General features: G+C 42.2%; 2 non-coding genes across 2 annotated transcripts; one reads left to right on the forward strand and one right to left on the reverse strand.

Moving 5' to 3' along the window:
- The first annotated feature begins 570 nt into the window (after window positions 1-570).
- On the forward strand, window positions 571-644 carry trnat-agu (transfer RNA threonine (anticodon AGU)). The gene has a single exon. It is a non-coding gene; the product is annotated as a tRNA-Thr (tRNA).
- Window positions 645-835: 191 nt separating this feature from the next.
- On the reverse strand, window positions 836-917 carry trnas-uga (transfer RNA serine (anticodon UGA)). Its single transcript has one exon. It is a non-coding gene; the product is annotated as a tRNA-Ser (tRNA).
- Window positions 918-14,756: the final 13,839 nt, after the last annotated feature.

Here is a 14,756-nt window from a genome sequence, read left to right on the forward strand (position 1 = left end):
CTCTCCTGTGGAATCTCCTTCCAGTTTGGGTTCTACATTTAAGAGTAGACTAAAAACCTTCCTTAGTGACAAAGCCTATAGTTTAGGGCTGGATCAGGCCTTGGAGCAGCCCCTAGTTATGCTGCTATAGGCTTAGACTGCTGGGGGACTCCCATGATGCACTGGGCTCCTCTCTCCTCCTCTTCCTCTCCATCCTGATGCTTCACGTCTCTTTAATGTCTGTTACTAACTTGGTATCTTCCCCAGAGCCTTTCTGTGCTTTTCTCATCTCTCAGGTTCCTGTGGATCCTGGTCCTGGTTCTCCTGCTGTGGTTCTCTGGCTTCATGAATCACTGCTGTGGATCGTCATTCACATCCACTTTTTACTGATATTAGTCGTGTTATTATTATTCATATATTAACTACTGTCATGTTTTTCAATGCTACCATATTGCTAATTATCAGCCACATTCCTGTTGACAGTACTATAGCTGCTGTTATTATTTTGGACAGTATTTGTTGCACAACGCGACGGTGTTCATTCATCTTTGACTGACACATGATCCACTGTGCCACCCCGGCTGTCTAGGTGGCGCCGTGGCTTAGTTGGTTAAAGCGCCTGTCTAGTAAACAGGAGATCCTGGGTTCGAATCCCAGCGGTGCCTTTTGTAACGACGGCGTGACTGATTTTGTCGATGTAAAATTGTTAATTTCCCAACTTACACGTTACAAAAGACAGTTCAATTTTAACATGGACTTGACTTTCTAGTTTCAAAACCATACCTCACAGAAAATTCGGGTTTATCTCTAATGGTGTCTTTACAATAAAAACCCTCGATGTAATGAAAAAACCTGTCGCTGCGAGCAGGGTTCGAACCTGCGCGGGAAGATCCCATTGGATTTCAAGTCCAACGCCTTAACCACTCGGCCATCGCAGCCTGTTAACATTAGAAGGGGAACCTATCGATACATAAATGATGATGTATGTCGATGTGGTTGTTGCAGTTGCTCCGATGACCAGGATTGCAGGCCAATTCATTTTCTCGGGCGATTCTTTTCACTATGGATGTAGTATATTTTTGGCCACAGGCAGAACATTGGTGGCGCTGGGAAGAGATTCCTCCGATAGCCAGCAAATGACGAGAGGGCGCCCTGCGAGCTCCTCTGTACTGATGCTGTTGTTTTTTACACACTATCTATGTAGCTTTATTACACAGCGCTTATTTATAACAACTGCAATGAGATCACCGTCAAGAGCGTTAATGGGTGACGTGTGCTAAATGGTCTGTACTTGTATGGAACCTTTCGAGTCATTTCAACAACTCAAAGCGCTCTCTAGCCCCCACCTGTGGGTGGAGGAGACCCTGGAAAAATAGCAGCAGCAGGAAGAAGAAGAAGAAGAAGATGATGACCAAGTATAGATGTAAAAAACTAGAGTGTACAAAGAGTGTGAAGAAGGCTTTGAGGAGCAATGGTGCAAAAATGCTGGAATAAATATTCTAATATTATAATATAATATAATAAATGCCTATGTACAGGTTCCATTAGACACCTGAGGCAGGTATATAGAGTAGGATGGGGGTGTGCAGAGCACAGTAATGGTGTGTGAACCAAAACTGGATTGTATGTAACGTAACAGCACCTTGAGTGGTTGAAATGACTAGACTGGAAAGGTGCTGAACAAATACAGACATTTAAGATAAGATAAGATAAGATAAGCCTTTATTTATCCCACAGTGGGGAAAGTCACATTGTTGTCAGCAGCAGTTCACAAATACACACATAGAAATATAAAATATAGAAATACCAATATTATTACCAATATTATTATTGGTAATATAATATAATATAATATAATAATATAATATTATTACAATTAAATAAGACATTTCAGTTTTCATTTTGTGTTTTTAAATATTCTGAAATCAATTCAATTCAGTTCAATTCAATTTTTCAATTCAATTTATTTTGTATAGCCCAATATCACAACAGAGTTGTCTCACAGTGCTTTACAAAGTTCACTGAAATAAACAAGAAGTGTAAGTGAACAAACAATCTAATAAAGAGTCCAGCAGTCGATGAGGCCAATGGATCGGTCCGATGGATCAGTCCGAGGCATCACCTGCCCTTTATGACCCTCCTTCTTCGGGAAGGAAAAACTCAAAAAACCCAGTGGGAAAAGAGAAACCTCCGGGAGCACCACAGTGAAGGAGAGATCCAGCTCCCAAGGACGGACAGGCTGTAGCCTTGGACAGACGCACATCCATTGGCTGGTGGAGAACCACATCAGCAGGACCAGGACCAGGATCCAGAGGAACCCGAGGACCACATCAGCAGAACCAGGACCAGGATCCACAGGAACCAGATAACCACATCAGCGGGACAGAGACCAGGACCCACAGGAACCAGAGAACCACATCAGCAGGGCCAGGACCAGGATCCACAGGATCCACAGGAACCTGAGAGATGAGAAAGCACAGAAAGGCTCCGGGGAAGATAGCAAGTTAGAGGCAGACATTTGGCTGACATGAGACATAACGATGGAGAGGAAGAGGAGGATAGAGAATAGAGGAGCTCAGTGCACCATAGGAGTCCCCCGGCAGTCAGAGCCTATAGCAGCATAACTAGGGGCTGGTCTAAGGCCTGAGCCAGCCCTTAAATATATGCTTTGTCAAAAAGGAAGGTTTTTAGTCTACTCTTAAATGTAGAGAGGGTGTCTGCCCCTGAACCCAAACTGGAAGGAGGTTCCACAGGAGAGGGGCCTGATAGCTGAAGGCTCTGCCTGCTGAACTACTTTTGGAGACTTTGGGAACCACCAGTAGGCCTGCATTCTGGGAGCACAGTGCTCTAGTGGGGTAGTACGGTACTATAAGCTCTTTAAGTTATGATGGGGCCTGACCCTTAAGAGCCTTGTAAGTGAGGAGAAGGATTTTAAACTCTATTATAGATTTTACTGGAAGCCAATGAAGAGAAGCCAGTGCAGGAGAAATGTGGTCTCTTCTTTTAGTTCTCGTCAGAATTCTGGACCAGCTGGAGAGTCTTTAACGATTTATTGGGGCAGCCTGATAATAAGGAGTTACAATAGTCCAACCTAGAAGTGACAAATGCATGGACTCATTTTTCTGCATCATCTGTGGATATGATGGGCCTGATTTTAGCAATATTACGTAGATGGAAAAAGGCAGTTCTAGAAATCTGTTTAATGTGGGAGTTAAAGGACAAATCCTGATCAAAGGTGACTCCCAGATTCCTCACAGTGGAGCTGGAGGCCAGATTAATGCCGTCCAGAGCAGTTATGGTAGTAGAAAAGCTGTCTCTGAGGTGTCTGGGGCCAAGCAGAATAACTTCAGTTTTATCTGAATTTAGCAGCAGAAAGTTGCTGTTCAACCAGGACTTTATGTCCTTAAGGCAGATTTGAAGTTTAGCCAACTGATTGTGTTCATCTGGCTTTATTGATAAATATAATTGTGTATCATCTGCATAACAGTGGAAATTAATGGAGTGCTTCCTGATAATATTACCCAGAGGAAGCATATATAAGATAAAGAGTATTGGTCCAAGCACTGAACCTTGTGGAACTCCATGTCTAACTTTAGTGTGGACAGAGGATTCATTGTTAATATGTACAAACTGAAATCGATCTAATAAATAGGACTTAAACCAGCTTAATGCAGTTCCTTTTATACCAATGAACTGTTCCAGTCTCTGTAACAGGATGTGATGGTCAATGGTGACGAAAGCAGCACTCAGGTCTAACAAGACCAGGACAGAGAGAAGTCCTCTGTCTGATGCCATAAGGAGGTGGTTTGTAACCTTCACCAGTGCTGTCTCTGTGCTATGGTTCGCTCTAAAACCTGACTGAAAATCCTCAAATAGACTATTAGAATTTAAAAAATTACACAGCTGATTAGCTACGACTTTCTCCAGGATCTTGGAGAGAAAGGGAAGGTTGGATATAGGTCTATAGTTGGCTAATACACCTGAATCAAGAGTGGGCTTTTTCAGGAGAGGTTTAATTACTGCTATTTTAAAGGACTGTGGTACATAGCCTGTTAGTAAAGACTGATTTGTCATATCCAGTAAGGACGTGTTAATTAGGGGCAGGACCTCCTTAAGTAGTCCAGTAGGAATGGGGTCTAGGAGACATGTTGACGGTCTGGATGAGGAGATTATTGAGGCCAATTCAGCAAGATCAATTGGAGAAAAAGAGTCCAAGTACACATCAGGTGTAACAGCTGTGTCTATGGTTCCTAAGTTTGAAGTTGGACCAGACCCTGTTGAGGGCAGGAGGTGCTGAATTTTGTCTCTAATAGTTAGAATTTTATCATTACAGAAGCTCATGAAGTCGTTACTGCTGAGCTCTAAGGGAACACAAGGATCAATAGAGTTCTGGCTCTTTGTCAGCCTGGCTAACGTGCTGAACAGAAATCTAGGGTTGCTTTTATTTTCTTCTATTAACGAGGAGTACTAGTCTGCTCTGGCATTACAGAGGGCCTTTCCATAGGTTTTAAGACTATTTTGCCAGATTAAATGGGAGTCTTCCAATTTGGTGGCACGCCATGTCCTTTCTAGCTTTCGTGAATGTTGCTTAAGATCACGTGTCTGGGAGTTATACCAGGGAGCTTGTCTCTTTTCTTTAATTCTCTTCTTTTTTAGAGGGGCGATAGAGTCTAGTGTCATTCGCAGTGAACCTGCAGCACTATCGACCAGATAATCAATTTGGGAGGGGCTGAGATTAACATGGGGGTCATCCACAGCACAGGGACACACTGGCTGAAATACTGAAGGAATCACCTCCCTAAATTTGGCAGCAGCACTATCAGATAAGGATCTAGTGAGGACCTCCCTGTCATATAGAGCATAGTCCAGTAACAGGAAATGTTATCAGGTAATGGTCTGATAAAATAGAGTGGGAAGACTGTTAACTGTTCAGTTTCAACACCATGAGCCAAAACAAGGTCAAGAGTGTGGTTAAAACAGTGAGTTGGTTCATTTACACTCTGGGAGAAGCCAATTGAGTCCAAAAGTGAGACAAAGGCAGTGCTGAGACCATCATTATCGAGGGCGGTACACTGTGACAACCAACACTGGTTTTAGAGTTTTCCAGGTTGGGTGTGAAAAACTAAGAACAAGGCTTTCAAAGGAGGTATAATTAAGTTTGGGTCTAGGTTGGACTATTAAACTAGAGTTAAAGATTGCTGCAACTCCACCTCCTTGTCCAGAATCTCTGGGAAATATGAGTATTAGTATGACTGGGAGGAGTGGCCTCATTAAGTGGTCAGATATCAGATCATTTACAGCTTTGGATGGCAGAGATCTGATGTTTAAAAGTCCACATTTCTCTCCTGTCCTGTTTCATAGGGCCAATGGTGGTATTAACTCTGATTAAATGTTTAGGCTGAACTCCTCTCCTGTTGGACTTAATAGATCTAAAAGGTGGTCGGGGGACAGACACAGTCTCTATGGGATGTTGGGTGGGTGACTGTACTAATGGAGGAGCAGAGAAGTGTGTAAGACTGCAGCTCTGCCTCCTGGTCTCGACTCTGGATTGTCAAGTTTTAGGATTTATAGACTTCGCCATATTTCTAGATAAGAGCGCAGCTACGTCCAAAGTGGGATGGATGCCGTCTCTTCTATGAGACCAGGTTTTCCCCAGAAAGACTTCCAATTGTCTATGTATCCCACATTGTTAGCTGGGCACCACCTCGACAGCCAGCGGTTAAATGATGACATTAGTGATGTGACGTTCGCGAACGAGTCGAGTCTTTTGAACGGCTCTTTTAAGTGAACGATGAGAACCGATTCGCAGTTGCGAGCCGTTCGTTTGCGAGCCGTTCTCATGCAAATTACTCACACTGCCTTCACGTGTCACCTGTGTGCATTGAGTCTGAGTTGTTCACGCTACCTTCACGTGAACCACTAATGACGTCCCTGAGTTTGAGTTGTCCTCAGCATGCTCCATTCACGTGAACGCAGCTATACATGCGCAGTTGACTTAGGGGAGGAGATATTACAGAGCGCAGCCCGACCGGACTAAAGGCATTTGCTGGTGTATAAGGGAGGAGGAGATTTCACCGCATGAAAAAAAACAAAAAAAAAAAAAAATGAGCCAAAGGAAACGTAGCAGCATTTGGATGCACTTTTCTGGGGACGACAGGCAAGGTAAAGCACAATGCAATATTTGTCGGAAAAACATCTCTTTCAAGTCCGGATCAACAAACAACTTACACCGCCATATGAAAACTCAGCACCCGACAATAATAGTGTCAGATGTCAGAAAAGAACGAACTGACTCCGGCACTAATGAGAGTGACGTCTCTGTCAGTCCCTCTTTCACTGAGTCCGCTAGTTCTGCCTCCACATCAGCTAGTGTGAGACGCCATGCCACTGTTATTCTGTCTTCAGCACCAGCATCACCTGACGCTCCCTCAGACACCACTGGGCCCACATCATTATCTGGCAAAGGACCTTCCTCTTCCACACAAACCATTCCTGCCACAAGAACCAAACAAACATGTCTCACTCAATACAGTTTTGCCACACCTGCCTTGACCCCATTGAGACAGGCAAAAATTGATGAAGAACTCTCTAAAATGATTGCCACTGACTTTCAGCCATTCAAGATTGTGGAAGATAGAGGATTTAAAAAGTTCTGCAATGCTCTCAATCCCTCCTACACTCTTCTAAGCAGGAGGGTAATATCCCAGGAAGTATTTGATATGTATGAGAGGGAAGCAGCATCATTGAAAAAGCGTGTGTCCAAAGCATCAGCTGTGTGCCTTACAACAGACTGCTGGACATCAAGAGTGACGACCTCATTTATGTCTGTAACGTGCCACTTCATTGAAGACTTTAAAATGCACTCCTGCCTACTTGACTGTTTTGAATTTAATGAGCGACACACAGCAGACAACCTGGCAAGGAAGCTACAGAATATTGCAGCAGAGTGGGACATTGAGAAGAAAGTGGTGTGCTGCTTACCAGACAATGCTGCAAACATAACAAAAGCTATCCAAATCACAGGATGGACCCACCTTCCGTGTCTGGCTCACACAATAAACCTTATGGTTAAAGATGCCCTTAAAAGTCAACAACAGATCCTTGAAAAAGTGAAAGAGGCAGCTGAATACTTCCACAGAAGCACAGTGGGTGCTGAAAAATTGAAAGAAACACAGCTCCAAATGAAAATGGACATACTACGGCTCAAACAGGACTGTGTCACCAGATGGAATTCCACCTATTACATGTTGCAAAGCTTCCTCATTAATAAAAACCCCATCATCTCCACCCTGGCCGTCACAAATCAGTCGGAACTCTATCTCAAAATGAATGGACCATTTTGCAGGAGATGTGCACCATCCTTAAGCCATTCGAAGAGGTCACTGTGGAACTGAGTGCAGAAAGGTATGTAGCCAGCTGGTCAGCAGTAGATTTCTATAGTATGCATGAAATTCCCTGATAATTAATGAATTAATTTGAGATCATAAGATACTTGTGTAAAAAAGTGCAATATATCACTGTTAGTGTAATTGTATCATTCTAACAATATTCATTATTTCCTCACTAGCTATGTGACTGTCTCAAAGGTAATCGTGCTGGCCAGGGGACTGCAGAGAGCCACGTCAGATTTTCAGAGGAGGGCAACAACCCAGGAGGCAAAACACATGGCCAACTGTCTGCTTTCAAATATGTCCATTAAATTCCGCAGAATGAAATATAACCACACTCTTGCAGATGCTGCTGCACTTGATCCCCGATTTAAAAAGATGGCTTTCACTGACAGCAGTGCAGCAGATGAAGCCTTTCAAAGAGTAACAACTGCAGCAGCAAGACTCCAAAGCAGCAGTGAACCCACCCAGCAGCCAGTCCTTGAGGAAGGAGAGGGCAGTGCTGCACCAGAGTCGGTTGTTTGGAGCTATTTCCATAAACAGGTAAAGGTAACAAATATAATTCACATTTTTCTTTAAATTTAGTAGGATGTATAATATCACATTTCATTATAAAATGGTTTTATCTTCCACCCCTGTGAGCAGCTAGCTGGAGCAGTGGCAACCAGAAACACCACAGCAGGTGCCATCATGGAGATGCAGGGTTATCTGGAGGAGCATCTTCTCCCGAAAAATGAAGATCCCCTTGTGTGGTGGAAAAGCCGGGCCCTTGTATACCCTAGCCTTACCAACATCATGGTCAAGAAGCTCTGTTTAGTGGCAACATCAGTTCCATCTGAAAGAGTGTTCTCGAAGACAGGACAAATAATATCAGAGAGGAGAAGTCGCCTCAAGCCGGCAAAAGTAAGAGCTCTTGTCTTCCTCAACTCGAATTTGCCGAAGGATTAGGAGAGGCAGCAGAACCAACAAAGGACGCAGCTGCTTAATATTTCAGAGATATCTTTAATTTAGTTTACACTTATTGTTTACACTTTGTTATTGTTTACATTCTGATGTAGATTGATTCAAGCGGGTTTGAGTTTCTGTTTGTAAAGTTCGAGTGTACACACACACACACACCAGGTATTGCATTCACATTTTATCATATCCTAATTTTTATTCTAGTTTTATTTATATTTTTTAATATACATATATATTTTTATTCTTATTTATTATTTTTGTATTTTTTCTGTCTTGTTAAAATGTTTGTAAAAATTGTGAAAATTTGACAGTAAAGTTGTTTTGCATGGAAATTCATCTGCAGCCTGCGTAGTTTTTTTTGTACCACAAAGTTTTTAAGGTGAGGGAAAATTCAAAATAGTGATCTCACTGTCAAAGCATGGGGTTATGGCACCACCTTATAGACTGTTTACAATGAAATCACAAGCCAAATGAAATTATGATCAATATTTCAGAATAACTCCCACCAATAGAGTATTGGTGGGATGTGTAAATCTGAATTATTCTGAACTTCTGAATTTGATTCTATGTTGCCCGCTCTGGCCCCCGGGATGCACTTAACTATGTTCGCTGGGGCCGCTAGCTTCACGTTCCTGACCAGAGTCTGTTTCTCAGCGGGTGTGTCGCTGAGTGGGGAGAAACGGTTGGACACCTGAAGGTGGTGGTGCACCGTGGGCTTCTCCTTTGGGCTATGTTTCAGTCACCCAGCCGCCCTGGTTTCGCGGCTGCGCGGGAACCGCCGGGTGAGTAGGAGCTAAGCTAGGTCGGCCCGCACCGGCTACTGGGGGCTGGCTAGCTACAGCTGACTTATGCTCCATGGTGCGGAACCTTGTCTCCAACTCACTAAGCCTCGCCTCCAGTAGGCTACAGTGAATAAACTACACTTATTACAGGTACCAGTTTCACTAAAGGAGGCCGAGGAATAGCTAAACATTGAGCACACTGAGCAGGAGACTGAGAGGGAGAGAGAGAAGCCATTGTAGAGGTTTTAGCTTTAGTTTTTTTAAGCTAGCAAGTGATTTAGATACAAAGCTACAGAAATAGCGAGATAATCACCACAGGGAAGTGAGACCTATGTACGCAGGTTTTAAATTTAAATGTACAGCTGGTGGTTAGGACAGTAAAGCGTGAAAATAGATCCAGTGGAGACAAAGGAATGTGAGACGCTGTTGATAGCACAGTACACGGAAACTCCGATAGCCGGAAATGACGCTTACTGTATAGTGATGGGAATTTCGGCTCTTTCGGCTCCCAAGTGGCTCCTCAGATTTTTTTTGTTGCTTCAATAAATGTATTACTAAATTATGTGTAATAATAATATAATAATATATAGAATATTTATTGTTTATATTGCCTTATTGATTTGAAATTATTTAATTTTACTGGGGTCATAGAGCTCTGGGCTGTCGGTCTTGGTGGCTGTGGTGTTGTTCTGGATAATGCTGTAGACATTGTAGGAGCAGTAGACACACTGGCACCTTCATTAACAGCAGCTTCCCTTGCTTGTCTTTCCTCCTCTAACTGAATTGATGGGTGAACAGTACACACATGCCTGTGCAGGTTATTTGTGGAGCCTGCCTGATGTGAAATTTTAATTTAGCAAAGTCTGCACTCTGCCTTTGAACTATCAATATTAAAAAATAAATAAATAAATAAATATCATATTAAAATGTGTCCAAATATTTCTACATTTTCTGTCGCTCATGTTTCTCACCTGTCCTGCCTGCAGTCTGACTTGTAGCAGTGCTCTCTCTCGCTCTCTTGTCTCTCCCTCACTCCAGTTTCTGTGCTCACTGCGCAGTGTCTATACCCCCCCCCCTTCCCGCTCAGTGTGGACACATAGACACCACCACACATCTTGACCAATCACGTGCAGCTTTAACAGAAAAAAGACGAGAAAAACAAACATATCGGCTCCCGATCAGGAGCCGGCTCCTGTCGTTCACTTCAAATAGCCGGCTCTAAGAACCAGATCGTTCGCGACCGACACATCACTACATCATGACACATCATCCACTGTAACAGGAAACAGGAGTCAGCAGCAGCCAATTTCCGATCGTTTGATGTGTTTTTCAATAAAATGACATTTATATTCATATGCAGCTTACACCCGTGCCATAAACATCCATTGTTGTGCCTTAATATCAGTTTATCACAAGTTCAACAGTAGCATAATGTTTGTAAGTTAGTACCTTCTTTCAAAGGGTGCCATCTTGTTTCTTGATTGTTTTGCTGTCATGTTGTGACTCAAAAAATGAGCAAGTCAAACTGCTGAAGCCTCTTAAACAAGTAACGAAGTGAGCTTGGCTCAGTAGATAAAGGAATTTCCACTGAGAATGGAGGGGACATGCCTATCAATTTTCAAAATCCTGTTTTTGTCTAGAATTTAACAAACTATTAAAGATAACATAGAAAAGAGGTGGAAAATGGTCTTATTTATCACCCACTCAACACTTCTGAGACACACCTAATTTGTCGCTAAGGTGATGAACCAATACAACTGTCCTGACTTTGTAAGAGTTTCCAGTATCTTTATGAGAGTAGGACTTCCACGCATGCAACTGACTCATGTCGATCATGATATCTTTTTACGATTCATGTCCACCCAGCGCCTACAGAGCAGTCGAGGTTAAAGGTTATTTTGTTTCTATATGCCTCTCTCACTGGTGAAAACTATTTATTCATCGTTCAAGTGATTTAAAAATGATGCACTGTATTTGAATTTCATGTTTAGTTGGTCAGTCGGCTATGCTGGATGTAATCTAAAGAGCTTCACTGTACGACTGAGAATGTCCAAGCACTTTGCACTCATACTTGTTCAAACATCAGAAAGGACACAATGCGACCGCTTGCCATTTATTACACCCATATGACTCAAAGAAAGTCAAACCTTCAGAAAAGCTCTAAAGATCAGATCAGAACAGAAAAAGAAAGAACATTCTTGCGGTGGCGCGATCAGACAAAGCTTTCTATACACCCTTTTTTCAAACACAGACTGAACTCTGCTGAGTCCCCTGCCTGGATTAACCAACTAAGCAAAGCAGGCAACTGCCCCTGGGCCCCAGACCCTGAGGGTCCATGGTTTAATGGCTGGTTTGTGGTCATTTGATTCACTTTCATATTCAAAAGTAAATACATAAAGTTGTTCGTTCCCATATTTTCAGTCTTTTTCAGTCTTGTGTCCCAGCTTTAGACAATACACACCTGTAGTGTAAAGGCCTCCGCTGCTTCAAACAAGCAAGATCTGAGACCTTAAAGGTAGGGGTGCCCAATACGTCGATCTCGTAACATTAAAAAAAAAAAAGATTTTAGTCCATCATCTATCATCCCTAATTAGGACTAAGCAGTTAAGATTGAATGTATGTATCCTCCTTGATTGACGTACAGGGCGGCCGGTCTGAGATCTCTTCTCTGGTACGGGTCACGGGCAGGGACATGCACGGTCAAACGCGTAGCTATAAACCCCAGGTTTCCTCCTGTTAAGGAGGAGTTCTTCCTCCCACCGTTGCCTAATACACTGTTGCCCATAAAGTTGAAATAATTGTTCAATACCCCCAATTTAGTTAAAGCCTGAATACACCGTTTGCAAAGGTTCATTGTGGTTTAAGATTCACTGTGATCTGTTTGGAAGAGTTTGATCAATAAAGTTGAGAAGATATTCACTTTATTTATCAAGAATAAATCATCCTTAATCCTTAATGTTGAATTCCTGAATCGTTGAGTCTCTCTCTAATTAAAGAGTTTGGTCTAAACCTGCTCTTTATGGAAGTGTCTTGAGATAAAGCTGTTATGAATTGGCGCTCTATAAATAAAGATTGATTGATTGATTGATTGAATTTATATCTGCAAGTCATCAGAGGAAGGTAGTGACCACAAATGTGCTGAATGTTCCAGTTACTCTTGTCACTTGTGTGCAGTGTTAAATGTTCCATCACTGTTGGTCACCTATGTGCATTACTGCTGTCAGTCTTTATGTGTAATACCAAGGGTTACATTAGCTGTAGTTATGCAGAGTACTCTAACATATACTGTATATATAAAGTATACTCAGTATATACACTCCCCTCCAAAAGTATTGGAACAGTGAGGCCAGTTCCTTTATTTTTGCTGTAGACTGAAAACATTTGGGTTTGACATCAAAAGATGAATATGAGACAAGAGATCAACATTTCAGCTTTTATTTCCAGGTATTTACATCTGGATCTGATACACAACTTAGAAGTTAGCATTATTTGTAACGGAACAGCAAATTTTTAGGCGAGCAAAAGTATTGGGACAGATAGACTTAAAATAGATTAACGTGAAAAGACTTAATATTTAGTTGCAAATCCTTTGCTTGCAATAACTGCATCAAGCCTGTGACCCATTGACATCACCAAACTTTTGCATTCTGCTTTTGTGATGCTTTTCCAGGCTTTCACCGCAGCCTCTTTCAGTTGTGGTTTGTTTTGGGGGGTTTCTCCCTTCAGTCTGCTCTTTAGCAGGTAAAATGCATGCTCTACAGGGTTGAAGTCTGGAGATTGACTTGGCCAGTCTAAAACCTCCCACTTCTTGCCCCTGATGAACTCCTTTGTTGTTTTGGCAGTGTGTTTTGAATCATTATCTTGCTGCACCATGAAGGATCTCCCAATCAGTTTGGTTGCATCTTTCTTTAAATTGGCAGACAAAATGTTTCTGTAGACTTCTGAGTTCATTTTGCTGCTGCCATCATGTGTTACATCATCAATGAAGATGAATGAGCCCATCCCAGAAGAAGCCATGCAAGCCCAAGCCATGACATTACCTCCACTGTTTCACAGATGAGCTTGTATGTTTGGGATCATGAGCAGATCCTCTCTTTCTCCAAACTTTAGCCTTTCCATCACTTTGGTAAAGGTTCATCTTTGTCTCATCAGTCCATAAAACTTTGTCCCAGAATTTTTAGGCTTGTCTCTGGACTTTTTGGCAAATTCCAGCCTGGCCTTCCTATTCTTCTTGCTAATGAGTGGTTTGCATCTTCTGGTGTGGCCTCTGTACTTTTGTTCATGAAGTCTTCTGCGAACAGTAGACTGTGACACCTTCTCTCCTGCTCTCTGGAGGTTGATGCTGATGTCAACAGTTGTTTTAGGGTCTTTCTTTACAGCTCTCACAATGTCTGTGTCATCAACTGCTGCTGTTTTCCTTGGTCTACCTGTTCGACGTCTGTTACTTAGTACACCAGTGGTTTCTTTCTTCTTCAGGACATTCCAAATGGTAGTACTGGCTTTGGCCAATGTTTGTGCAATGACTGTGATTGATTTTCCATCTTCTCTCAGCTTCACAATTGCTTGTTTTTCACCCATGGACAGCTCTCTGGTTTTCTTGTTGGTTACGCCTCTAACTATAAATGCTGTCTGCACAGGCAAAACCCAAATCTGAGACTGAACGTAGACATTCAGCGCGATTTATTGTTTGAATAATCAATGTAATAGGACACACCAGGGCAACAAAACACACCTGTCAGTCACATGTTCCAATACTTTTGCTCACATGAAAAATGGGTGGGTTCAAACAAAAGGTGCTAACTTCTAAGTTGTGTATCAGATCCAGATGTAAATACCTGGAAATAAAAGCTGAAATGTTGATCTCTTGTCTCATATTCATCTTTTGATGTCAAACCCAAATGTTTTCAGTCTACAGCAAAAATAAAGGAATTGGCCTCACTGTTCCAATACTTTTGGAGGGGAGTGTATATAGAAATAAATATATGTTTAACATTTTTAATGTAGGTGGATCGTTTTGACCTGGTCATTTTAAAAGTAACATGCAAGCCGGGAAAGTGTGGGCCCCCCTGTTTAAAGTCAAAGTGTTTCATAACTGAAAACAAACTACTTGGTTCAGTTTAGCAAGAAATTATGGTTTGGGTTAAAATAAGGATTTAGTTACAATAGTTAAGTTCCATTTTTGGTTTCACACAAGAAACAAAGCCCATTCTCTTGGGTGACGCTTAAGTGTCTCACACAGATGCTAAACTTTGCCTTATTTGTCAGGATGACATGCCTTGTGATAGTATTTGACATCCTAGGAATGAGAGCAGTCTGGGAAGCACACTGTCAGTTCAGTCTGATCAGTCTGTCCTTGTTTTTTTGTCTGCCCACATCTCTTTCACTCCTTTTCCCTCTTCCTCTTTCTTTTGTTAGTCAGATACAGGAACGTATCCACATCCTCCAAAGACCTGGAACAGGAGACTGACACATCAGTAGCAAACTGTCTGAGAATGTTTAGCCTGATTCTTTCCCACAATAGTTTTAGATGGTTCCTGTTGCCCTGGACTTACTGTATGTGAGCTCTTCCTCATCCATCCCATTTTGTTTGCACTGTAATCTGCCATCTTCCTCCTTAACCTCTCATCTGTGACTCAGTCAGTCAATC

The sequence above is a fragment of the Pempheris klunzingeri genome, chromosome 23, assembly GCF_042242105.1.
Source record: "Pempheris klunzingeri isolate RE-2024b chromosome 23, fPemKlu1.hap1, whole genome shotgun sequence".
Taxonomy (NCBI): domain Eukaryota; kingdom Metazoa; phylum Chordata; class Actinopteri; order Acropomatiformes; family Pempheridae; genus Pempheris; species Pempheris klunzingeri.